Source organism: Myodes glareolus, chromosome 13, assembly GCF_982192425.1.
Source record: "Myodes glareolus chromosome 13, mMyoGla1.1, whole genome shotgun sequence".
Lineage (NCBI taxonomy): Eukaryota > Metazoa > Chordata > Mammalia > Rodentia > Cricetidae > Myodes > Myodes glareolus.
Genome location: NC_142038.1, coordinates 38,156,641 through 38,183,672, shown reverse-complemented (window position 1 = coordinate 38,183,672; position 27,032 = coordinate 38,156,641).

Below are 27,032 nucleotides of genomic sequence, written 5' to 3'. Positions count from 1 at the left end.
TTCTTTCTGGTCTGTATGGGAAACACTGTGTGGACAAAGGGTGCAATGATCTAAGGAAGTTTGAAACCTCGGAGACTTAGATAAAAGTAATTTCAGTCTAGATAAAGAACCTCTTCTATAGTGTTTATCCCCACCCTCACATTTAAAAAACACCATTTGAAAAAATCTGGAGCTGGGGAGGTAGAGAAAAGTCCCTGTGTGAGCATAAGGACCTAAGTTCATATGCCTAGCACCCACACAAAAAGATAGGAGGGGCTGGGTACATCTGTAGAACCTGTGATGCTAAGCATAGAGACATGAGGATCATGGGTGCTTGATGGCCAACTGAATATTGATGAACTGGGATTCAGTGAGAGACCCTGTCTCAGGGGAATAAGGTGGGGGGTGATAGAGAAGGATGCTTGGTGTCTTCATGAGCACACTCCTCTACACATATGTGAAACACACACATGTATACAAACACAAAAACAAAAAAGAAAGAACTATTGCTATACTGGAGTGAGCAAAGGGAAGGAAGAAGGAGACAAAATATTGATTTCTAAATTTACAAGAGTTTCTCTCTGTGTTAAAGGAGGTAAAAGATGTATGTTTGAAGGCAATAGATGCATGTTCCATTTGAAGTCTGAGGAAGAAATGAATGAATGAGGGATAAAAACTTATTTCCACAGGTTTAAGAAAGAGAAACCTGGGTGAAGATGCTTCATCCCTGAGGCTCAGAAGCTCACTGAAGCTACAGCTGTATTCTGAGTTCTTCTCCTACTCCTATTCCCATCAAACTTGCAGTTCTGTGGCTCTTTGCACTGCAGCTATAACCATCATCCCTAACAGAGAGTGACAGCATTTCCCTCTAAGAAAGTTGCTTGGATTTGTGCAAGATGACATCCTTAACCCATCATTAGGGACCAGGAAGCTATCCGGACCATAACTTTATCCCTTACTTTTACCCAGGTGGCTCTTGTTTAAGTTCTCAGAGTTAAAGAATTCAGATAATCCAAGGAGGAAACAACAGGTTTACATGGAGTTTGGTTCACTAACAACCATTCTGCAAACAGGGGCAAGGACTTGAGCCTCTTTCTCTGGCACTCGCCAGTTTTTGCCTAAGTTTCCCTTTAACTCCTTGCTTTAGTTCTCCAACTTGTTGGTTTTCCTATGGCCTTCTCATCACTTTCACTCACAAAGCCCGTTCTAAAAGTCTCTCAACTTTTAGAGGCCCTCATCCCTGGCAGTCACAAACCATAATGCTATATTATTATTCATAATTCAGATACTTAAACATGACCTCTATACACATTCAAAACCATTGAATTGAATTCTAAGTCACAGAAAAAATGATTGGGGGAAGAAAGCATCTTTCATTTTGTACTACAATCTCTTCATAAATACAAGAAAGATATTAAGTGATTTTCCCAGCCTCACACAGATTTGGGAAATCAAAGAGGTATAAAGTGTATCTCTTCCTTCTTTTTAAAGGACATGTGTTTTTAAATAAGCACAAATGTATGCAAATACTAATGCAATGTAAGAAACGTTCGTGGTGTGGTTTAGAGGGATAGATTTTTAAGTATTATACACATGAGTGCTACATTTAAATGATTTCTATCCCTCCCTCTTTCCACTCCAAGTCTTTCTGTGCATCCACTCCCTCTAAAATTTGTGACCCCTTCTTTATTATTGTTACATATGTGTGTGTGTGTGTGTGTGTGTGATAAACAATCAGTTTATCCCATTTTGTGTTACTCATATGTAGATGTATTTAAGATTAAGATTACTTGGCATTTGGTAACTTACCAAGGGTTTAATGCCTGGAAAGAACTGAGTCTTCCTTTCTTAGTAGCCATTTTCTGTCTGTAGCTCTTCATATGCAGCAAGACTCACCCTTCCATGTTGGCATGGTAACTGGTGTCGTCATTGTGCTGACTTTGTTAGAATAACACTATTGGTGTGATTTCATGGTTGCAGCTTCCCTGTCATATGTAGCCATGATCACAGAGCAGAGATGTGATCCTCTGGCTCCTACAGTCTTTGTGCTCCCTCTTCCACGATTGTCCCTCAGTCTTCAGTGCAGGAATTGTGTTGTATATGAATCAACTGGGGTTTGTGCTGGGTAGTTTTGTGTCAACTTGACACAAAGTAAAGTCATTAGAGAAGAGAGTATCTCAATTTTAAAAATGCCTCCATTTTTAAATGGAGGACCTCTTCTTAATTAGTGACTGATGGGAAGGGCCCATCCCATCATGGGTGGGGCCATCCCTGGGCTGGTGGTCCTGGGTTCTATAGGAAAGTCAATAAACAACATTCCTCTGTGGCCTCTGTATCAGCGCCTTTCTCCAGATTTTTTCCCCCTGTTTGCGTTCCTTTTCTAACTTTCTTTGATGATGAACAGGGCTATGGAAGTGTAAGCCAAATAAAACCTTTCCTTCCCAAGTTGCTTTGGTCAAGGTGCTTCATCACAGTAATAGAAATCTTAATTAAGACAGGGATGGCCACCCCATACTCAGTTCTCTGCATTCTGGCCAGTTGTAGGTTTCTTTAATGCTGTCTATCTGCTGCAAAAGAAATCTTCTTTGATGAGGGATGAGAGCTGCACTTATCTGTGAGAATAAGGATAAGTATTGAAAATTTAAAAATTATAATGGTTAGGAAAATGATAGCTGTAGGTTCTCCTGTAGGACCCATGACCTCATCATCCGTAGATATTTGGCTAAGTTTTCAGAACCAACCATGAATTTCCTCTTGTTGAGTAGGCTTTAAGAATAATTAGACAGTAGACAGTTATTGGTTACCCCCAGGATGCAAATGCCACTATTGCACCCTTGAAAATATCTTGTCATGTTGGTCATTTACTGGTACTTCCCAGGAGTACTGAGGAGACCTTAACTCTGTTCAACATTAACACAGCTTGTCTTCCTGAGTGATGAGGGCTGCTGCCCTTTCTGTCTTCAGGGACATGCTGAAGTGCTATGAAAGAGGATGAGTGTCACCACGGAGGGCTTCTGATGTGTACTAGATGAGTTCCTCTACCAGGGGTAGGTGTCTGCTCTAATTCCAAGCTGCCACTACCTGAGAAATCCCTGGAAAGAAGGGAGACTGGTCCTTAAGCACATATGAGGTCAGCGTGCCCTCTAGTGACAGCTTCCCAAGATTCAGGTTAAGAAAACCACAGAGTATCGGTGCAGGCATAGCAACTGGACTGGGGATGGTCCCTTCTTCTGTCTTTCCATAATGGGACATTTCCACAGGAATATTTCACAAAACTGCTTCCGATTTAATAGTCCCAGAAACATCAACACTTCAGTTGTCTCAAGGGTGTGATTACTGCTAGGGAGGAAGAACTCTAGCTACTCTCCTAGAGGCCATGGTCATTTAAATCAGCTTACGGGCTCATTTAGTTACTGGGGAAGTTCCTCTCGATAATATTTATTTCAGCATGTTTTCTAAGACCATCAGTTTCCTCTTCTGTAGTAGAAGTTAAGCTCCTGGGTGGGGAGATCTGACACAAGGAAGCACTACATACGTGTGAGTTGCTCAGTCCACATTATTACTATTTTAGTACTGGGTTTGTTTTTTTCCCTTCAAGATTCTCCTGCCTCATCCTCCTGAATTCATCCCCATGCCTGGATCATCACAGACCTTGGTAAAACATTACTCCAGGATCTTAAGTCACCCAAAAAAAGAATAATACAACAAAGTGCTAAAGGAATATGGACTATGTACACACATTGTCCTAACTCCAGCCCATGTTTTAACTCGTTTAATTGCCACATCTGTCAGAGGTAGGGATAGCTTTCATTCAGCTATTACAGATAAGAAAACTGACCCAGAAAAACAGTGCTGCATATTCTCTAATCACTACATCTGGGAGCTGAGATGATTCTGCCTGTTTCTAGGGTGCATGCACGGCATTATCACACAAGCATTCGAATTCTCCTCTCCTGGAGCAGGAAGAGTGTGCACTTTAGGTCCTCTTAGGGAAGCAAAGAACAGAGAGAATGATAAAATGGATCTCTCATTATTTAAAGGATGCTCCTGATGATGCAGCACATTAATTGAGCAAGGATCCCAAACATGACAGAATGCAAGATGCTCTACTTCACTTCATCACCGCCTTGAGTATTTTAAATAGAAACCACTAGTTACAACAAACATTGATTCAAAATGTGATAATGATTTTTACCCTTCGAGACTTCATATGTATTTGTGCCATTCAAAATTTCACAATGTTTTCACTGCATATTTAACAGATTTTATTTCTATGTAAATTAAATTGTTACACATGGTTCTATCCAAACCCTTTAATTTTTCAACTTTTCCTATAAAATATTCAGTAACACATATTTATTACAGAAAAATATATGCTTAAATAATAAATTGTAGCATGTAGTCATTACTTTGAGAAAATATTGATTTTTTAACTGCAAAGTCTTAGCATTAGAAACATTAATAAGAATTCAAAATTAGTTCTTACTCTGCCATGATCTGATTAAACACAATTTTCAAAAATACTTACTCATAGATATTTTAATTCCTGGTACCTCTCCTCCTATTATGACTAAAGACATGTATAATGCAAGAATGTCTGTCAGCTTAGACAGGCAAGGCTGGCAGGCTCCTGAAGCTCCCTCCTGGCCAGATGTCAGAATAAGGCTTCTCTCAGTTTCACAGTCCCAACAAGGATGCGCACATCAAGCAGCAATGCCACCCGGCATTAGGATCACAAGGGTCTCCTGGCGCTGCAGTTGCTCCACAGCCCCACAGTCTCTGCCGACTCTGACCTTCAAGTGCCCCTGGTCTCTAGATCCCCCCACCTCCCTCCCTCTGTTATCGCCCCAGCCCAGCTCAATCTACAACTTGTCTGTTTTGTTTTAACCAAAAGTGTGAATGGTAGGGCTGGTAAGTTTGTGTCTAGTGACTAAATTTCCATTCCTGCATGCTGGCCTATGGTGCCAACTGTTCAATCATCCTGCAGATGCCATCTTCCCTCATACATATGCATCATCTTTGATTGAAGTGGTAAGAGTAGCCTCTTCCTTCGGAAGTAGGCTCTCCGCTTCAAGAATGTATGAATCCAGAAGGTGTTTTCTTAGTCAAGCAATGGAGCATAGCAGTTAAGCACAGGGCTCCAGAGCCAAACAGCCAACAGCTAACATTTATGTCTTTATCATACCATTAATGAACTGTGTATTTCCAAGCACTCAGGAGGCAGAGGCAGGAAGATCTCTGTGAGTTCATGGTCAGTCTGGTTTATAGAGTGAATTCCAGGATATCAAACATATATATATATATATATATATATATATATATATATATATATATATATATATATATATATATATATATCAAATAATCTAACTTCTCAGTGCCTCAATTCTTTATCCATAGAACAGGAATGGTAATAATACTATCTGCTTCAAAGAGTGTATACAAAATGATTTAACGTGTGCTCATAATAGGCTCAGTATATATTAGGTATTCCTGAGATGTTTCATAGATAAAATTAAAACTACTCCATGACATCCAGAAACACACACTCTAACTCGGGGTGGTCCCACTCGTCTTTATTTACTCCTCTGCACCCCATCTTAGTAAGCATCAGCACTACGTTCAGAGACCACACACGCCGTTAATTGTTTCATTAAGTGGATGAAATCTCAATTCAAATCTTCAGTGTGTGAATTTCAAATTAGTGCCCAATCAAGTATTATCGGTCTTATGATAGCTACTTCTCAAATGGAAAATAACTTTTACCGAGAAATCTTCATTCCTTTTGAAGCCATGAGGAATTATTTATTATGTATTAGATTTTGCTCCTGCAAAGCAATAGCAGGTTAGTGAGCTGCTGGGGTCTCAGTTATTCTCCAGGTTGAAGGAAACCTTTGTTTGTATTAATCACCTGACCTAGAACTGGGGTTCACACTGGAGACTCTGTTTGCCAAAGAATTTTGTATAGTGCAGCTCTCCACACCAGCTTACACTTGAGGCTGGCTCTCCCTTGGTCCTGAGGGCATAGCTTCCATCTTTTCTGCATCATTTATCACTTCTGTCCCTTGAGGTTCCTCATTTATAGTAATTTTTAAAATTTAAATAGAAATTTTGAAGCATCAATCTAATTAATCTTTATCAATAAAACATCAGGAGTCAGGTATTGGGGTAAGAACCAGAAAGATCAGAGTTGCTGGGAGCAGCCAATGGTCACTTCCTACCTCAACAGTTCCTCCATCCCAAAGGGTTGAGATCCTCTCTCAGTGCTGCCTCACTACTTCCTACCTTCTCTCTGTCTATAGTCCTTAAAAACTGTGTGCTCAGCTAGTGGTTAGCTCCACCCTCTGACTCCAAGTAAGCTTTATTTGTCAGAACACAATCAAAATATCACACATTTCTCCCTTTCTGTCTAAATAAAAAGCAAAGGTTTTAACTAATATAGTAAAGTTATATGTAAGTGCAATAACTATATACTAATATATACAAACAAGAATTATATTAACAATGTCCAGTCCATTTGCATTTAACAAATTCAGAGAAGATACTTCATTATCTACCCTACCAAATACTGTGGAACAATCTTTTTGCACACTATGAATGTGTATGTATTACTGTCATTGGCTAATAAAGAGCTAATTAGCCCATAAGTGGGTAGGAGAATGTTAGACAGAAAAATCAGACTAAGCAGATGTTGAAATGAAGAAGGGCAGAGTCAGAGGAGTCACCAGCCAGACACAAAATGACTCAGACACACAAAATGGGATAGATGTAAAAAGCACAAGCCTTAAGGTAGCACATAGCTTAATAGAAATGGGTTAAGTCATTAGAGGCTAGTTAGTAACAAGCCTGAGCTATTGGCTGAGCATTTATAATTAATTTGTCTCCATGTTGATTATTCAGGAACTGGTGGGAGGCAGAGGACCATCCACATATATGTGTTGTTCCAATGTGAGGACAGAATTTTTTGTAAAACCAGACAAAAGCCTAAAAAGGGATTCTAGATACACAAAAATGAAATCAAGCATAGCCTCTTGGTAGTTGCATTTTCTCAGGTAGGCTTTATTTGCTGGCTGGGAGCAGAGGCACAACTCCTTTAAGAGACAGCATCCTGGCTCAGTGTTAGGCCAAAACAAGCAACTCTTAACTTACGGTGTTCATGAGCAGCAGGTGGCACAATACTCAGGGGTACATGGACCCAGAAACTTCCCAGAATTGGGGCAGTAAACATGGCACCAGAACTGGTGGCAAATGTGACTTCATCACAAGACGAGGCTCTCAGGGAACCAAAGGGAAGAGCCAGTCACCAACAGACCATGATTTAAATTACACAGAAGTTTTCTTTGACCATGCAGATAGAATAGGTTACAGAAACACAGTAAGGACAGATTCAAACAAAAAGAGCCTCTACACAGGCCATAGTGTCTTTGAAGATATTCATAGGCTTGAGAGAGAAGAGAAGAGTATATACAGTCTTAGATTTAAAAATATAGTTTTAAAATAATAAAATAAAGCCTGGAAAAAGGGAATAAGTAATATAAAAGAAATAAGTCACATAAAGATGGGAACTGTACAGAGAGTCTTGATATTGTATGTTACTGTGTTATCTTTAAACTTTTTGGTTGCTAAGAGACATTGGATTTTGGAAACTGCTGGATTAAACCAACCTATATATTTTAAAAACATCTTGACTTCAAAATTTAAGTTAAATTTTGTTTAAGTTAAATCTAAATTTAAGTTAAATCCCTCCTTTGGAGAGAGGGTTATACTTTTGTTTTTATAGAAAACGAGAGACTGTGGATTCATTCCAGGTTAAGGGAAAACAGGTTTGATCAAGAAAGACCCTCTGAAAATCCTGTCTACAAACATAATGAAATAAACCCAAAAGAACTACAAGACACATAACATATATTTTACCTGTTCAAATGCATAACAAAGACATCTTTGGTTGACTTATGTCACAAGTATATGGTGTAGGAGGTCCTTCTGACTATGTGTTGCTTTCATTGGTTGAATAAAGAAACTGCCTTGGCCTTTTGATAGGGCAGGACTTAGATAGGTGGGGATACAGAACTGAATTCTGGGAGGAAGAAAGCTGAGTCAGAGAGAGACGCCATGAAACTCCTGTCTGAGACTGATGCTGGTTAGGATCTTTCCTGGTAAGCCATGACCTTATGGTGAACACAGATTGCTAGAAATGAGTTAGATCAGGATGTGAGAGTTGTCCAAGAAGAGGTTAGATATAATGGGACAGGCTCCAAAGTTACACAGAGAAACTCTGTCTCAAAAAAACCCAAAAAAAAGTTGAAAGGGGGGAATATAGAAATAGAAGGATAAAAGGGTAGATTATTGAATCTACTTTAACGCAAAAACACGACTTCTAATCTTAAATATTTTATATTGGTATGAATTCAGGTTTATTGATAGAAATTTGAAGTTAATTTTGTTATATTGTATGTATATTTCTCCTTTTGTTTAAGATATTGTGGTTGTATAACTCATTTAAAAATGTAATATATAGTTAAAAATAAAGATTAATAGTTATCTATAACACTCAAACTTATAGTCATGTTAGATATGTTCTCAAGATCATACACAGATAAATTTAGATAAATGGTCTTAAAACACTTCAAAGATCTGCAGAATATGGTATTTAATACATTTAGTAACCTAAGGCTTTTCATGGCAGTGAGACAGGTCTGCTCCTAGAAGCAGCAATCTACTTCAAAAAAGAATAGTGGGCATTGAAGAATCTCCATATGGAGTTTTCTTTCTTTTATGGCAAAAGCTAGCCATGTGGGTAAAGAAACTTTTCTTGGCTCAATTTCTGACAGTTACTGTACAAATTGGACCAGAAATATGCAGAAGAAAGTTACTACCAAACTTTTCCAAGACAAGATACAACAGTTCTTCAATTTTCATTACCTCGACCTCCTCACATGTCTATCTTATGAGTTCACTTACAAATATAAATCAATATAATCAAGAAGAGTGCTCAGATCCAGGTAATGGCACTTACTGCCAAAACTTTCACCCTGAGGTGGTTACCTGTATAACAAACATGATGGAAGGAGAGAATCAACTACATTTACACACGCACATACTAGATGAATGGAAATTAAAAAAAAATAAGAAAAGAAAGAAAGGCTAACCATAGATCTGGTGCAGCTGTCCCACCGCTAGGCGTTTGAGCAAAGGACGTCAAATGAACATACCACCACAGAGATGTTTGGCGGCACTATTCTCAGTAGCGGAGCTATGGAGCCAATCCAGGGATCTGTGTTAGTTGGATTTTGTCAACTTGACATAAACCTAGACATATCTGGGAAGGGGGAATATTTTTTCTATTTTTTTTAACTTGAAACTAGTTTTTTTCACACAATATTTTCTGGTTACAGTTTCTTCTTCAACAACTCCTCCAGATTCCCCCAACTCCCCTCCCACCCAAATCCATATCCCTCCCATTACAATATAAATAGACATCAAAATAATAAAAAAAATAAGATAAATATCAAAACAAACAGAAGAGAAAGAGACAATGAAAATGCATAAGAAACATACAGGTGCAAACACACTCACTTTCACAAACAGAGAAATCCCATAAAAACATGAAACCTAAAACCATATTATATCCAAAAAGGACCTGTAAAGAGAGAGAAAAAAATCCTGACAAAGCATTATATAAGGCAAAGAATCCCCCACCCAATGTCATGAGTTCATGTGTGTTGGTTGGTCATCTACTGCTAGGGAGTAGGTCGATTAAAAATTCAGAATGGGGAATCTTAATTAAGAAAAAAAAATCTCAGTAAAATTGACCTGTAGGCAAGACTGTGGGGTAGAATCCTAATGACTAATGTGGAATGGCCCAGCCAACTCAGATGGTGCTATTCCTGGACAGGTGTCCTAGACTGTATAAGAAAACAAGCTAAGCAAGTCATGGGGTGCAAGTTAGTAAGCAACGGCCTCTGCTTCAGTTCCTGCTTCCAGGTTCCTGCCTTGAGTTGCCATTGACTTCACTCCGTGAAGTACAGTTTGCTACCTAGAAGTTTAAGATGAAATAAATCCTTTCTTTCCCAAAGTTGCTTTAGTCATGCTATTTTATCACAGCAATAGAAAAGTAACTAAGACACTACCCAACAACAGAGGAACAGATAAAGAAAATGGAGCTGTGGTGTGGATGCACAATGGGATTTTTTTTCAGCAATAAAAATTTACGTTATTAGCAGAAAAATGGATGCAACCGGAGATATTACCAAAATACACAATTAAGCAAGTCTCAGAAAGGCAAGTGCATGTTATCTATCATATGTTGGTTTTGGGCTATATAAAGACACATACACATAAAATCATGTGTGTATGTATGAAGGAAAATGATGAAAAGGTGTCTAAAGAACAAGGGAAGGCAATGGGAGATGAGAGAGGTGAGAGACGGAGGGGTGAGGAGTTGTGGGAAATGTGTTCACCAGTATACATTTTGTCCGAAAAATTTAAAAATAATAAAATAAAATTAGTAGAAATTACCATGCCCTTCTCAGCTTAAGTAAATCACCATTTCAACAAAGGTATTAAAAGCTGATTATCAAAACTGAAGTGCTGATTCTTTCTAGTTGGTAATGGATTGTTTTCAGAAAGAAGTGATACTCATGTCAGCCTCTTAAGGCCACAAAAGTGAGACAGACTAAGGCGTGCTTGGTGTTTTGATAGACCCTGTGTTTCTTTGGGAGGGGCAGATTAGACAAGTTATCAGATGCAATTAAAGTGTTCTCAAACTACAATGAAATTAAATGCAAGTCAGATAAAATAAAACTGCTTCACTCACAAGGTTCCTCTGAGTTGATTGCAATGCACTGTCAGAATCACCCAGTTCATGGGCGGAAACCATGGGACGCCTCCAGGACAGTAAGAAAACATGGTAGTGGGATCAGGTACCAGTTTTTAAATCTCCTCAGAGTGACTCTAAACTATAACCGAGATAGAGAGTTACTGTCGTGGAGAGGGGTGGGGAGAGAGAGAGGGAAAGGGAGAGGGAGAGACAGAGAGAGAGAGAGAGAGAGAGAGAGAGAGAGAGAGAATTCCAAGTACCTAAGGATGCTTGGTTCCTTTTGTGTGTAAATTTAACTTATTGTTAACAATGGGAATACTTAAGCAATCTAATCTCTCTACACTTTGATTTCTCACTTATAGAATGACTATATGAACATCACCATCTCTTTACAACAGCTGTATTAAAATCAAATTATACATGTTAAATATTTACCACAGTAGCCTACACCTAAAACTTGCTCCACGGTCTGCTGCTGGCCGCTCTCCCCTCTCAGGACTCACATTGCTGTGTCTCCTTGCCGCTTTCATTTTTATTGTTATTGTTTCTGGCTCTGCCACCGAAAACGGCAATTTGCTTCCAGCCTTCAGCTATGCTCCATGCAAACGTGGCACCAGCACTTCACTAGGCTTTTCCTAGGACCCTTAACAGCCAGCAAAGATTGACCTGCGTGTGCTATCCTTGCTCCCTGTGCCTCCTCGGCACCATCTTTACGTTCCGCCATTTTCTTTCCTGCCTTGACAGAAAAGAGCTGCCAGTTTCTGCACCAGGGACAGAAAAGGGCACATGATTCCCTGGGGGTCATGAGACATTGCGCGGAGCATCTTCTTCTTTGCCTGCCCCTCATCAAATTCGGTGTTTAACTTTCCATCTTATTCTAGAACTCTTCTCCCTATTTAGTGCCTCACCACCATTCCATTTATCTCACATTTTAGAAACTGAGCGGGTTTGGATTTTTCTTTTCTGGCCTCTGAAAGGATTCCTGGTGGTGGGGGCTGTTGTGGGTTATTTTTTTTTTCCAAATATGACTTTTTTTTTCCTTTGGTTTTTCAAGACAGGGTTTCTCTGTAGTTTTGGAGCCTGTCCTGGAACCCAAACATGAATTTTCTATACATAAAATTATGTCATGCCCTATTTCTATATTGCGTCCAGCACACTCATCTACAAGATGAGAATGACAAGAATTATTAGCAGAGTTTTATTTGAAAATGTTCTCTCCATGGTGGAGGCATCACAACACAATGCCAAAAGGCACATCTCTGTAACTGTGCTGTGCCCCACTCTCAGTTAACAGTATGCTTCCTTTCAACAGTGGCAGATACAGCAGAATCATGCATTTATTTTTCTATATATGAATATACATAACCACTGGGGTTATAGTTCAGTTGTAGAGTGTTTGACAAGTATGAGATCCTAGGTTCAGTCCCTACTAATGGCAAAGATTTATGCATGCATGCACACACCCATGCTGAGATTCCAGGGGTGTAATCTCACATAGAAGCTTGTGCTACTTTGGGGGGTTGTTTTTGTTTTGTTTTATTTTTTTGTCAACACAAGACAAGCAAGGGTCACTAGGGAAGAGGGAACCTCAACTGAGAAATTACTCCATCAGACTGGCCAGTAGACAAGTCTGTAGGACGTTTTCCTTGATCCGAATGGTTGATTCGGGAGGACCCAACTCACTATGAGAAGTACCAATCCTGAGCAGGCGGTGCTGAGTTATATAAGAAAGCAGATTAGTTAAACCATGGGGAGCAAGCCATAGCAACTGTCCTTCGTGACCTCACCTGAAACTGTCCTTCGTGACCTGCCTCCAGGTTCCTGCCTAAACTTTCCTCCATGGACTGGAATCTAGACATTTGAGGCAAATAAGATCTTTTCTCCCCAAGTTGCTTCTAGTTACAGTATCTTTATCACAGCAACAAAAACTAAGACAAGGCTCTTGTGTACTGAAATCAACTGAATTTCTAAAGCCTCCAGAATAAGTGTTCTGAGTCCTCACCCGCATCACACAAATGAACGACAGCCCGTGGCCGCCTGTGTACATTTTTACAGTTGTTTCCATTTCAGATCATTCATTCTGGGTTCATACCCAGGGCCTGAGATCAACTCTGATTAGCAATGAGAATATGAGTGGCCAAAATGTCAAATGAATAGACAAGAGGAGGAAGCACAAAGCCCTGAGCACAGACGGTGACAGAAGTCAACCTCAGACAGCTCAGAGGGAATTATGAAATGTTTACTACTAAGCCATGAGGGGCTAAGTCATACCATCTTGCATTTCAGTTTGGTTCTAAAGATGAAAAGCAAAAGCGCGGCAGAACTGCGTGGCTGAAGACTGACTCATGTATCCACAGCATGGCACCGACCCCCTGCAAACATGTGGTCTGCAGGATATGCCTTTAGATCTAAAGTCCAGAGACTGGGACACTTGGTCCCTTTATTTCTTCCTCTTCCTCTTCGTCTCACTGCAACCCAGGGCTTACCATCTGAGCATCAGAACACACCCAAAGCTATCTGGCTAGAGGTCTTCTACCCACTCAGTCACTAAGACAGTCTGGCTGGGCAACAGCTAAGGAGCAGTGGCTTGAGGAACTTTACTTCCATAGATAACCTGGGCAAAAGAAAGACAGAAAAACAAAAAGAAAACCATGGAAAGAGTATGGGCATTTTGGGTTTAAATTTTAATTTAATGTAATTTTTCAATTAAAATTTAGTTCTTACACTAGCATTTAACTACTGATCCCAAATCAAAACTTCAAAATAGATTTTTATGCTGTAGAATATTCTGTACTTACATACTATAAGTAATTTCTCTTTCTTAAATGGCTACAGAATAAAACACACATTTTGGAATCCAATCTAGTAAATGCAAGATGAAGAAAGACAGTCTCCAAGGAGGTGGATGTGTTAGTGAAGGAAAATGCAATATATTTGGGACATGTATTCCAAGACAATCTTTAACCTCATTGATTTCTGCTGTTTGGAGGATGTACTCTGGCAAAGAACCGTTGCCTCTGGGCACACATTACACAGTCAAATAGAAAGAGACAGTATCTGCCAAAGGAATTTATAATCTTCAGAGTGAAGATAAACAACCTAAGTGTGTAGAGAAGACTTGGTATTCTGGGTGCCAACCCACCAAGTCAGGCATCAGTGGGCACGCATAAAGGAGCTCAGTTATTCAAGAAACTTTTCTGGTAACTTCGCAAAAAAAATCCATTGTTTATTAATTATCAGCAAGAAATTCACCATATGCTAGGGATTTCAGCAAACATTCTGACTCATCGTCACCCTAAGCCCAGAGAACGGCAAAGGACAAGCAACAATTCTGGGGGAGGTACTATTAGCTGCAGCGTGCGGCTTAAAAACGAAATGCCCTTTCTCACAACAAAGCGCCTCAAGGAGATGCAACACGTATCTCAGGGCCAAAGTGGTGATGCTTCAGTTCCCCTGGGCATATGCTTCTGTAGTCTCAGTTCCAGGGAGATTGTGTGGTGCAGAATTCTGATGGAGTCTTCCCGAACCGAGTGCAAGCTTTCATTGAAAGACCTAACACTGAAAGCAAATTAGAAGAAAAATATTTCCGGAGTGTCACCAGTGTTGCAGCGTTGACTCAACCCATGGAGAGGCCAGAGACTGCACTTCGGTGCGCAAGCGCAGATGTAGACAGGAGCCATGGGCTGTGTTGCGGCGTTGACTCAACCCATGGAGAGGCCAGAGAATACACCTCGGTGCGCAAGTGCAGAGTAGACAGGTGAAGACACCAGTGAATATACCTTGGTGCGCAAGTGCAGATAAAAACAGGAGCCTCGGGCTGTCACACAGGACAGACAAGGCTGCGGCTTGGGGAGCAGCATAGCAAAGGTCCCGCACTCCATTTAAGCTCCATGTTATCTGTTTACACTGGGCTTCCAACAACGACTAAGAGAGGTCAGAAAACCGAGTCTAGGTTCCTTTAAGAGAAATATATCGTCTCAAAAGCTATGCTTTCCTATTAGTTCAGGGGAGTAAAGAAAGGAAAGTACATGCTAGTACGTGATAGACACCATGGCAGCAGCCAAGGACTTTAACATGTGCAACTATGACTCATCGCCAATCTTTTCTGAGCTACAGAAGCACAGAGAAAACTGACACGCGCAGAGTAAGGGACTTTCTGAGAACCCAGTGACTTAATAAGTGGCAGAAAATGAATAAAACAGACTCACTCTGACTCCGAGGCTGGTGGTCTTGGGACCACAAATCTTATTTTCCTAGATGGAGGGACATGCAGAGGCAGGGAGCCCTTTCAGAGAACCTTGAAATGAAAATGCTATTATTTAGGGCCAAGTTACAAAGTATCTGGTTCAAGATTCCAGTACAAACAAACAACAGAAAAAGCTAAAGACTTAAGAAAATGAGTTCTTCTCAGATAACAAAATTTTCAGTGAATGTTAAAGAAACCAATAGGTGTTTGCCATGGGAAGATTCTTACTCAGAAGAGGGAAGGAAGTACTTCAGAACACTGTCTAGAAAGGGTCTGGAAGCCGGATGCCCCTTCCCTGGAACAGCTCTGAACTGGAGAGCTACCTCTTCCTCTCCCGGGTCTTCCTTTTTTTACACACTGCAGCCCTGCCTGCTTCCCCACGGAGGCACAGGCACTGGCACAAGCTGAGGACTCCACACTCTGTGCCGCTCCCTTGAGGGCTCTACAACACCCTGGAGTCCCGTGTTTCATAGAGGATACAGCTTTCTTATGGAATCAGTGTGTTCATACTGTTTGAGATCATTCTCAATATCCTCTGTTCGATTTTTCTTTTTACATCTCCTTGAGCCCTATGCACACACATGCACATGTGCACGCGCACACACCACATACACACACACACACACACACACACACACAGTTTGTCTCTGATAACACAGTTATCAGAAGTAAGACAGCCTACAGCAACCACATCCACATTCAAGAGATACCTTTAGAATATAAAGTCTCTAGCTTCACCAAATTTTAAATTCTCTTTAAGTTAAATCTACCTTTATTATAAATTCTCAAAGGCACTTCTCTTCCAGCTTCCTAAATGCTACCTATTAGAACCGAACTCATTACTGGATGAAAGGAAGTAACAAGGCAAAAGGCATTGGGACAAAAGAAGAGAACAGAAAAGCGGAATTGAAGGCTCTGGGAGGGTCCCCTTTGCTTGCAGGACCTAGAGTGTGTGTGTGTGTGTGTGTGTGTGTCTTTGTGTCTGTGTGTCTTTGTGTCTGGGGGGGGGAGGCAGATATCTGCAGCACATTTGGGATGCAGCCGCTACCCGTGAGAATAAATGCCTTCAGCAAGCACATAAATAAGGAAAAAGCCATTGACGGTGAAGGGGCGCTGTTGTATAACCTGCCTGTGCCAAGGCCTCGACATGTTTACCAAATCAGTCTTAACCACTCAGCAAACATTTATAAAAGCTAGAAAACATTTTCCCTCCTACCACAAAAGCTTCGATTCCCAAATGTCTGGCACGTCCCCCACCCCTTGACTCATGAGGCTTTTCTCCTTCCCTCTAGCAAGCAGCTCAACCAAACAAGGTCTGAAAGCGCAAGTGGACGTTCACTATCTTTATCCCTCCTTTCCCCGTTTTCACAAACAATCAAGTTGACAATGCTGATGATCCATGCAAAACATAAATTAGCATTCTTAACTACACAGCTGGAGACGATTGCTACTCATCCTTGGTGACTCTGACTTTGTGAAACTGGTCTACATGTAGATGTAAAAAATAAAATCTCCATATATTATGCTGACATTCTTAAATGGTCACAAACTTGGCCTATGAAAGCACATCCCGCAATAAAGGCCATCTTCAGCTAAAAGGTTAATTATTTTAGCAGCTGCAGTGTGCCCTCCTGGGCATATCTCAGAGCTGAGGACCAATGAGGACAGTCTCATTGAGCATGCACACTAGCTAACCTCGTTAGGAGCTTAGTGTGAAGAGCCATTCTTCCAAATGGGGTCAAACCGAGCAAGACCATGAAGGGAGGAGACAGTCAGGTGCGAGACTGCCATGGGGTACAATCTGTGTTGCTGCCATCATTTTGGGATGTTGAATATTGAGAGTGCTGTTTGCTTGGCAGCGGGCAGGGGTTAATGAAAGCACCCAATGTGAGTCTTTAGTCTAAAGACGCTGAAATCCTGCCCTGATGAACTAAGGGAGTGCTGGTGGAGAGCTAGGCAGGGTTGGCCAGCCTGCAGACCAAAGCTGTCACAGAGGCCAAGCTTGGGGCAGCTGAGAGAACTTAATTATCCAGCCTTTGTCATTAGAAAGGGACTAAACAGCAGGAGAGGTGTGCAGGACCACCAATTAGGTTATGGAAGAGGTTATTCAGCTAGAGATCAGAAGCAGAGGTGAGGCAGAGCCTGGAGGAGGCAAAACATCACAGGCCCTTCTAGTCGAAAGGGGGTTCCCCCTCTTACTGTGAAACAGGCCATTCCTATGACCCAACATTTCCTAAGTCTTAATTCTTGGTGTCCCTTAGATCCTGGTCTCTCTCAAAGAAGAACGTGTGACTCATGAAGTCACTGGACTTTTCGTCAGCCACCTATTAAGATATTTTACTAATCACTCGATTTTGCTAACATATGCTGTTATAACTACAATAGTCTTTAAGAACCTCGGACTGGCCCCGGCGGTGGGGAGGCAGAGGCAGGCAGATCTCTGCTGTTACATAGAGAAACCCTGTCTCGAAACCCTCCTCCCAAAAAGTGTATGTGTCTGTGTGTGTGTGTGTGTGTGTGTGTGTGGTGTGCCTGTGTGTCTGTGTGTCTATGTATGTGGTGTAACTGTGTGTGTGTGATATGCCTATCTCTGTGCATTTGTACATGTGTATATGTGTGATATGTCTGTGTTTGTGTATATGTGTCTCTGTGTGTGTGTGTGTGTGTGTGTGTGTGGTCCTTTCTTCATTATGAGTTATTTCTACCACAGATTAAAATATATTTTTTCTTTCAAGGTATTTTGGGTAGAAAAAGCTAAATCCACATTTTTGGAAGGTACTGCGGGTGGCTAGGGTGTGGGGAGGAATACTCTCTAGTCAAGTCACTCTTGGGTATGTGTTAGGACCGGGATTGGAGAGGATGGCCATGTTCTCTTCGTCCCCATCCGAGAGGCTTTACTTGCAAACAGAAAATGAGCAGGTATGTATCAGCCGGACCCAGAGCAATGGCTCAGGATAATACACACAGCTTGGTGGATTCATAATTTATAAGGTATTTTTCCATCTTCTTGTAGAATACAAATGAACATAATCTTGTCTCATTTAAAGCAATTTCTCATTTGGGGCTGAAGAGATGTTTAACACCTTAAATTCTACAAGCTTTGCTTTTCTGATTATTTTAGCTAGAAATTAAGCTAAATAACTGGAGTAAGCGAATAAAGAGCCACACGCAGTCCACATATCAACTGTGTGTACCTATTCCCCCTTTCCATAGTGTCCCAATAAGTTGGAAGGGACAGCTTCACCCTCCATGAACACACATATGCATCAGGTCAATGCAGTAGTCACCCCACCCTATCATTAGGGTGACATATCATATGTCATTAGGAGACATATGAATTCCTGAAAGCAAAGTTACGGGGGTTTTCTCCATAAATATACATACTTATAATAATGCTGAATATATAAATTAGCACAGTGAGAGATTAACAGTAATAAATAAGTAAATAACCATGAAGATAATAAAGTTCCCAGCATCACAACTTGTGCATTTTCGTCCTAGTTTTAGGTAAAATGATGGCTGAGCAGGAGGATTATGCTGCCACTCCCACACGATCTTGTAACTGAGACAACTAAGTAACTAGGTCGCTAATCAAGGTGCACAGGGAAGACAGACCAGACAGAGAGGTGATTTGTGCCCTGGGTTACGATGGAAAAGGACAATACAAAACTTTGTTATGATGTTTCCCAGCACGGCACACATTTGAAAACCTATGAATAATTTATTTGCGGGATTTTCCACCTTGTATTTGCTAGACTGCAGTTGGTCACTGTATGCGCAAACTAAACTAGTAAGCTGGTATTGTGTAATCATTTCAGTACGGCGCCCTGTTTCACTGTGTTTGTGTGCTCACGTGGACTTTAGGCAGCAGCCATCTCATGTGTCTAAGCACCTTTTGTGTGTGCTGGCAGCCAGTGTGGTGATACCTAGTGAACCTATGGAGTGATGCAAGGGTGCACCCACAGGAACACAGCAAAAGCCCACAGACCTTCTGCTGCTGCAAATTTCTTCACAGAGAACCATTTTGTTGTGGGCAGCCAGGTAGCTTTATTTAAATATATCAATAGATTTCTTTTCGTTCCTTGAGGCAAGGGTTGAAGTTAATCTCCAAATACATGTTACTGCCTGAAAGATTTATATTAATTTGGCTTGGTATCTGACAGTAGTAGTTAGAGATGTTCATTCTAATGAGGAAGTACCCCCTCAGAGCCTGCCATTTCTTATCTTGTCTAATACCACTGTAATGACCACTAGAGAATGCCACAACATAGCAACTGTTGTAATTAGGATCGTTCTGAATGCAATAAATTCAGGCATAACAAAATGATTGTGTTCTCAGGCTTCTGTTAAACATAAGCTAGTAGTTTTTAATAAAATAAAATTAAAATGCTATTCATGTTAAAAAAAACTTTAAACTAGTTAAAGTATATAAACAGAAGCCAAAAAAGAAAGAGTTTTTGGGCTAAATCAAAATTGAATTTCTATTGTCGTGTAGCAGGAAGGACGCTTGAGCCCAGGCCCTCAGAGATCCAAAAAGGTAAAGTCTTCAAAGTAAAGCTCACTAGGTGAGCAGATGTTCAGCTAAGGATTGTCCCTGTCTGGAGTAATGAATGCAACCGCAATGCTCACCAACAGCAACCATTACAAATCAGTCTTGCCTTACAACTGGTCTTAATGCACAGACTCCTCATGGTGCCCATAATGCATTCGGTAGCTGCGCTATCTGAATGATATGGAATCTTGTGTAGTCCTCAGATCTAAAGAAACAAAAAAGGGTCACACAACAAAGGCATTCTAACACTGACTCCCTAAAGTACAGACAAATTCTGGGGGATCCATGTGATGTAAACAATAGAACTTTAAACCTACCTATTATGCCTTTTTTTTTTCAAAAATAGGTTTTTAAAACAAAAATTTTGGACAGAGTGATAGGATCTCATTTGGAGCTTAGTGTGATATTGTATTTTAATTTGAAAAGGGGAGCAACTTGAGAACCAGCTGAATAACTATTAGAATTCATCTTTAGAAATGCTCGGTAAAAACATCTAGTTACGAGGTCTATTGTAAAAATCACCTCTCCTAAGCCAACAAAAACTAGTTAGAGAGAGAAGTGGAATAATAACTCATGTTTACAAGAGCAATAAAGACACAACTTCTAACAACAATCTAAACAATGGATGGGTGTGATTTATACAGATAAAGACGCAAAGTTTGCCAAAGAACATGAGATAACCAAGACACCATGGGAAGTGTGGCAGTTAATATTGTCATCGGGACCAGGATCACCCAGAACACAAGCCCAGTGCACAGCCTGTGAGTGATTCTCTGGTTTAGATTCACTGAGGTGTGAAGACTCACTCTAAATGTGGGTAGGATCAATCCATTGATGAGGATCCTGCACTGAAAGGGACTAAGCCAACGTGAGCATCCATTGCCCTCAGCTTCCTCATTGCAGATGTGATATGATCCCTAAGCCATGACTCCCCTGCCGTGACCTGAACTATTAAACCTCCTTCCCTTGGTTCTTTTTCTCAGAATATTTTTCTCTATGCCGCAGGAAAAGCAACTTAACATGGGTAGGGGAGAGATGGAAACTTAGTCTAATTAAGAGGTAAATTCTTTCAAAACCAATTTACACATTTTGCATAATTTAAGCAAAGTCTCAGAGAGGTTTAATTTTTCTTGAAAAAATTGACAAAAAGTGTTTAGATTATCTGTAAGAAGAAAAACAGACAAAAATATAAACTAACAAACAGAAAAGATAAAGAATAAAGTTATTTATTGGTCAGGGGAGTTCAAGAGACTTCCAAACAATATAGGCCATTGCTGTTGTCCCTGGTTGCTTTCTAAAACTTGAAAGTAAGACCTTTTTGTTGAAGACATGCGTCTTGGAAACAGGACTTGGAAGAATCCACCTAAGCTGATCTAGAAGCCTCCTCCCTAGGGATTAGATCTCTTAGTATCAGAAGGTACTATGCGAGTTGCCAAGTAAGAAGAGCTATCAATAGTCCTACCCAGCTACAAAGCCTATAGTTCACAAGAATAACACCATGCAAGATCTCCCTAAGGGTGTGTAATGGTATTTATATCTTGGGTGGTGGGGGTTACCAACAACCTTGTAATAGGACTTAAGGCTTATTTTATGGGAAGGAATGCATGCCTAATACTGTAAAACTAGCCAGTCACTTGTTTCTGGGGAAGTCATGGACTCAAAAGGAGAACCAGCCACTGCTACTTTGCTAAGTCAGTATAATTTCTGTTGCGTTCTAAGTGCCTACCTATCCTTCTATCCACAGGCAAACGCATTTCTCACTCCTCATCAAGGAAGCGACACAGACAACCACAGCTTGTGCAAATGCAGAGAACAACGAGCTGTGGTGTGCACAGCCACAACTGATACATCGACAACATAACGAGGAACCCGCCTGACTCCATTTTGAATACAGCAGTCGCCATGCTGTATTGTTAAAAATAAGTTGCTATTTGCTGTGAAAGCTGAGCTGCTCTCTGTTTCCCGGAGCCTGACCTTTCCCAGCCCATGGCCTTGATTTGTTCTTGAGAATGCACTGACCCTCCCTGGCCCCACCCTAATAACACGGTGCGTGACCACATGGCTTTCTTTTTTTTAAGTATTTTGTATTTCCTTATTGTCTGTCCCATTGCCTCCCTTTTGTAAAACAACTAGTGATTTTACTCCTTAAAAGGGGCCCCACAAGTGGATTCGAGGCTGCTCTCTTTAACCCAACTTCGGAGGCTAGCTCTTTTTATTTTATTGGGTGCACCCCAATAAAAATCAAGCTTACTTCAAATTTGACTAAAATTATGATCAAGGCCTTATTTTCACCATTGGGATTAGCAATAACCCTTACACGTATGACTCAAGGAACAAGTTGGGAGGAGGAACAACTGTACAAGCTCGAGGACCCTGACACGGTGACACAGTGACAGGAAGCTGTACCCATGAAATCTCAACGACATAGTCACCTAAACGCAAGCAGTGCAATGACTCATCTGAGGCCCAACCCCCCGATGCATAGCTAGAGGAAATCAATAGCTGCTGAGAGTGTGAGATTCAGAGTGCTCCAGCTAGGACGCCCCCCCCCCATAGGCTATCAATCCTAAGTTTTCAGATCTAAATCTATCTACATACAAGTAACACAAAATGGACTCAGCAGGCTGTATTTACGTGTATGCACATGTAACAATAACAGTTAAAGTAGAGGTCAGTTGCAGGGAGAGGAATTGGAGGGGGTAGAGGGTACTAATGATGTAAATGCACTACTCATGTGTGAAATTTTCAAAAAAATTTAAAAGGAACAAAAATACATTATGAAGTCCCTGGCATTAAATCCAGAGACAGCAATGAAACTCAACAGCACAGTACCAAACGCTAACATATAAGGCAGTGCTATCTAGCACATAATGTTCTAATACCCACAGTTTATAAAATAGAAAAAAGTGAAAGTAGTTTTAATGTTATTATACAGCATTCATATAATATTATTATGTCATGTATTTTACTATATATAAAATACGATCTTTGCAATGTGTCATAATAATTAACAATTATTAATGAAATAATTTACATTTATTGTTTGCTATGTGCTATATATTTGAAATACAGTATATAGTCTACATTGTATATAGTATAGATTGTATATAGTCTACATTGTATATAGTCTACATTGTATACAGGCTACATTGTATACAGTCCACATTTACAGCATATCTTAGCAAGGTCTAGGCATACTGGACATTGTAGGTACAGAGAAATTTAATATGTGGTAAAAGAAACACCATGAACTCAGCAAATAGTGGCAAATTGCTTTTTCTTTGATTAAAGAATAGAAACATCAAATTTTAAGTTATACCTATCTTAAATGATGAGTAATGTAAATTCCACAAGACGAAAGAGTTAAATGCTTTATTTAAAACATCATGACTAGAGAATATTTAAGTGGCTTTTCACCAATTCTATTACAAAAATAAAAACTCCCAACATTCAAAGCAATATAAGAAGTCTTAGAACATTTGACCAAGTTACCTGATTTTATAAAATTTCAAAGCTTTTCATGTTTGAAATCAAATGACAACCTGTAAAAACAAATATTTGCCAGAAATGGTAAATAGGGTTCTAATAATTTTGAGAAAATATAAAACAAAGCCCTGATTCAGTAAGAGCCCAAGAGACAAACAGGCAAAGGAAAGGAACAGATAATTTAGAAAAGAAAATAATCAAACATCAAGCAAGCAAACAGAATGAAGGACAGGTTCACCTCACTGGTAATCCCATAAGTGTAAATTTCTTTTCTTTTTCATTTTAGATGTCTTTTTATTGTTTTTATTTAGCTATACATTTTTCTCCACTCCCCTTGTTTCCTTCCCTCTCCCTTTCTACCCTCTCCTATGACCCTAATGCTCCCAAAAAAAAGATTTTGTCTTTTTTATCTTCCTATATAGATCCATGTATGTCTCTCTTAGGGTCTTCTTTGTTTTCTAATTTTTCTGGGATTGTAGCCTATAGCCTGGTTTTTCTTTGATTCATGTCTAAAAGCTACTAACAAGTGAATACATATTAAATTTGTTTTTCTGGGTCTGGGTTACCTCACTCAATATGATTTTTTTCTAGATCCATCCATTTGCCTGCAAATTTCAAGATGTCATTATTTTTTACCACTGTGTAGTACTCCATTGTGAAAATGCACCACATTTTCTTTATTCATTCTTTGGTTGAGGGGCATCTAGGTTGTTTCCAGGTTCTGGCTATTACAAGTAATGTGATGGTTAAGAGATCAGACACTTAAAAAAAGGAATCCCACACTAGCTCAGAACTAAGAAATAGACTGGTATTTATTAAGAGGTAAAACTTACAAAGTCAGGATTCTCTGCTTGAACAATGGATGAAGGTCAGATGATCCAAAGCAAACCAAACAGCAAAATGGTGCCCAGGGGGAAGAGAGAAGGGTCGGATGCGCTTCCGCATCCAGGTAAATAGTCTATGAGGCCATGCTCCAGTAGGCGAGTAGTTACTAGTTGTAAACCTTACTGCAGTAGCAATGTTGCTATGAACATAGTTGAGAACAGGTCCTTGCGATATGATTGAGCATCCTTTGGTTATATAGCCAACAATGGTATTGCTGGATCTTGAGATAGATTGTTTCTTAATTTTCAGAGAAAAGGGCATACTGATTTTCAAAGTAACTGTACAAGTTTGCACTCCCACCAGCAATGGAGGAGTGTTCCCCTTACCCCACATCCTTTCTAGCATAAGCTGAGCTACAGTAAAGAAAACAGCCTGGTATTGGTGTAAAAACAAATGAGAGGATCAATGAAATGAAATAGAAGACCCAGATACCAATCCACACACCTAAAAACACCTGAATTTTGACAACGAAGCTAAAAATATAAAAAGAAAGAAAGCATATGCAACAAATAGTGCTGGCATAACTTGGTATCAACACATAGAAGAATGAAAAGAGATTCGTATCTATCACCATGCACAAACTCAAGTCAACTCAAGTCAAATCGAACACCTCAACATAAAACCAATCACACTTAACCTCATTGGCACAGGAGACCACTTAGTAAATATAACCCCAGTAGCATAGACCCTGAGAACAACAATTAATAAATGGGACCTCCTAAAACTGAGACGCTTCTGTAAAGCAAAGGGCATGATCAACAAGACAATATGGCAGCCTACAGATTGGGGAAAAAATCCAACATGGACAGAGGACTGATCTCCAAAATATACAAAGAACTCAAGAAACTTTATATCAAAAGAACAAATTAAATTAAAAACAAATCTAATTTTTTAAAAAAATGGGATACAGACCAAAACAGGGAACTCTCAACAGACGTATCTCAAAGGACTGAAAGACACTTAAGAAAATGCTCAACCTCCTTAACTATCAGAGAAATGGAAATCAGAACAGCTCTGAGACTCTATCTTATACCTGTCAGAATGGCCAAGATCAGAAGTGTACACTTCCGTAAGACTGTTTAGCCTTACTTTCCCTACCATCTCTAGTACGGGCCTCTTCTTAATCTCACCCATCTTCTTTCATTTGTGGCACAACTACTGTAGGTGACTATAATCAGCAGATGCTGGGACATCGCTTCTGACATGGGAAAGAAGTTGGGGCATTAGCAGACTTAGAGCAGACAGTGTCATAATGTCTGAATTATTAGTGCTCAAAGAACTCAGAGAAACATACAGAGGCCAAAAGAACTGTAGCATAACTATGCAGAAGAGGCCTTAGCCATCTATAAAACTGAGAAGAAAGGAAGACGAAGCTTCTGCACAAAGGTAACTTATGACTGTTTTTCAAATCTTCCCAGCTACAAATCAAAGGTGGCCTTAGCTGCTCAGCTGCTACAACAGAAGCAATACCAATGACAATCACAAAGATCTTTTTTTATTGATTTTTGTTGAGCTCTACATTTTTCTCTGCTCCCCTCCTTGTGTCTCCCCTCCCCTTTTCAACCCTCTCCCAAGATTCCCATCCTCCCAAATTACACAGGAGATCTTGTCTTTTTCTACTACCCATGTAGATTAGATCTATGTATACCTCTCTTAGGGTCCTCATTGTTGTCTAGGTTCTCTGGGATTGTGATTTGTGGGCTGATTTTCTTTGCTTTATGTTTAATCTTTTCTAACACCTATTGTTTCCATGGTAAAAGTGTCAACTAGACATTTGTTCACCAAGCTAATGAATAGACTGAATTTTCAACAGGACCTAATATGTGCTGTTTTGTTCTACGCTTCAGAACAACTATAGGTGGTGGCTATTACAAAGATGCTCATTTTACAAACAGGTATGGGGGTTAATAACATTTTTAAAGGACACATTGTTAGTGACAACATGGATAAACTACATACCCTACCCATAACAGACTACTGTGTTCACAAAGAGGTTAAAGTTTTATCTATTTAATGCTTACTAAAACCACAGTGGGTTTTCCAACTTTTTAATTCTTGACAGTTTCACATACTTATATAATGAATTTTAGTCATTTTATACACATTTTCCTTGATCATTGCCCCCTTCATAATAAATCCCTTCTTCTTTCTAACAAGCCCCATCCCTATTTTTAAGTCCTTTTGTGTATGATCTGCTGGGTTTAACCAGAGTTACTTGCACAAGTATAGGTGGGAGTTTATTTATTGAAGCATAAGCAACTTATCAGTGGCTACACCACTAAGGAAATAATCGCCCCTCCCCTACAACCATTAACTGTCAATAGTCTCTTAAGGAGGGTTTTCTCCCATCAATATGAAGTGTTAGGTGTTCCAATCTTGTGCAAGTCTCACACAGATAACCATAGCTGCAGTGAGTATATAGTTGTGATGGCAATGTCACATCGAGATGACCTTTCTGATGCACATATTCTATTCTCTGAATCTTACACTCTTTCTATCCCCTCTTCAGTAATGTTCCCTGTACCTCAGAAGGGTGATATAGCTATGCTATTTAGGTCATAGGGCCAAGGACACTGGTTTCTAGAGGTCACACCTCTCTCACAATTTTGTTTAAGTCTATACGCTAGAGCAACATTGGTGTTGTAAAATGGTTTATAAATGCCAAAGTAGAAAGTGCATTGAAATGATAAGACTTGAAGAAAACTTTACCACACACGTTTTTATGCAAAGTGTATAAGGGTCTCTCTTTGGAGGCTACAGTGGCTTATATAAATGGCTAAGTGTTTTTTATGAGAAACATGAACTCTTTCATTGTCACTGGGATAATCTATGTGATTTCATTCCCCACTTTGCTCCAAGGAAAGAGGAACAGAGAAAATGAGCTCATTAAAGAGGAGAATAGAATATAGATTTCCCCATCAAATAGAAAAAAGTGAGAAGCCTGTATTTTTATCCCAGTGCACTTGGAAGAAATGGGTGAAAGAAGAAAGAGAAGAAGATGGTGAGACACATTCTTGACAACCCTCTTAAGTCAGGAAGAAGAAATTACTTTAGAAAGCTCAAAA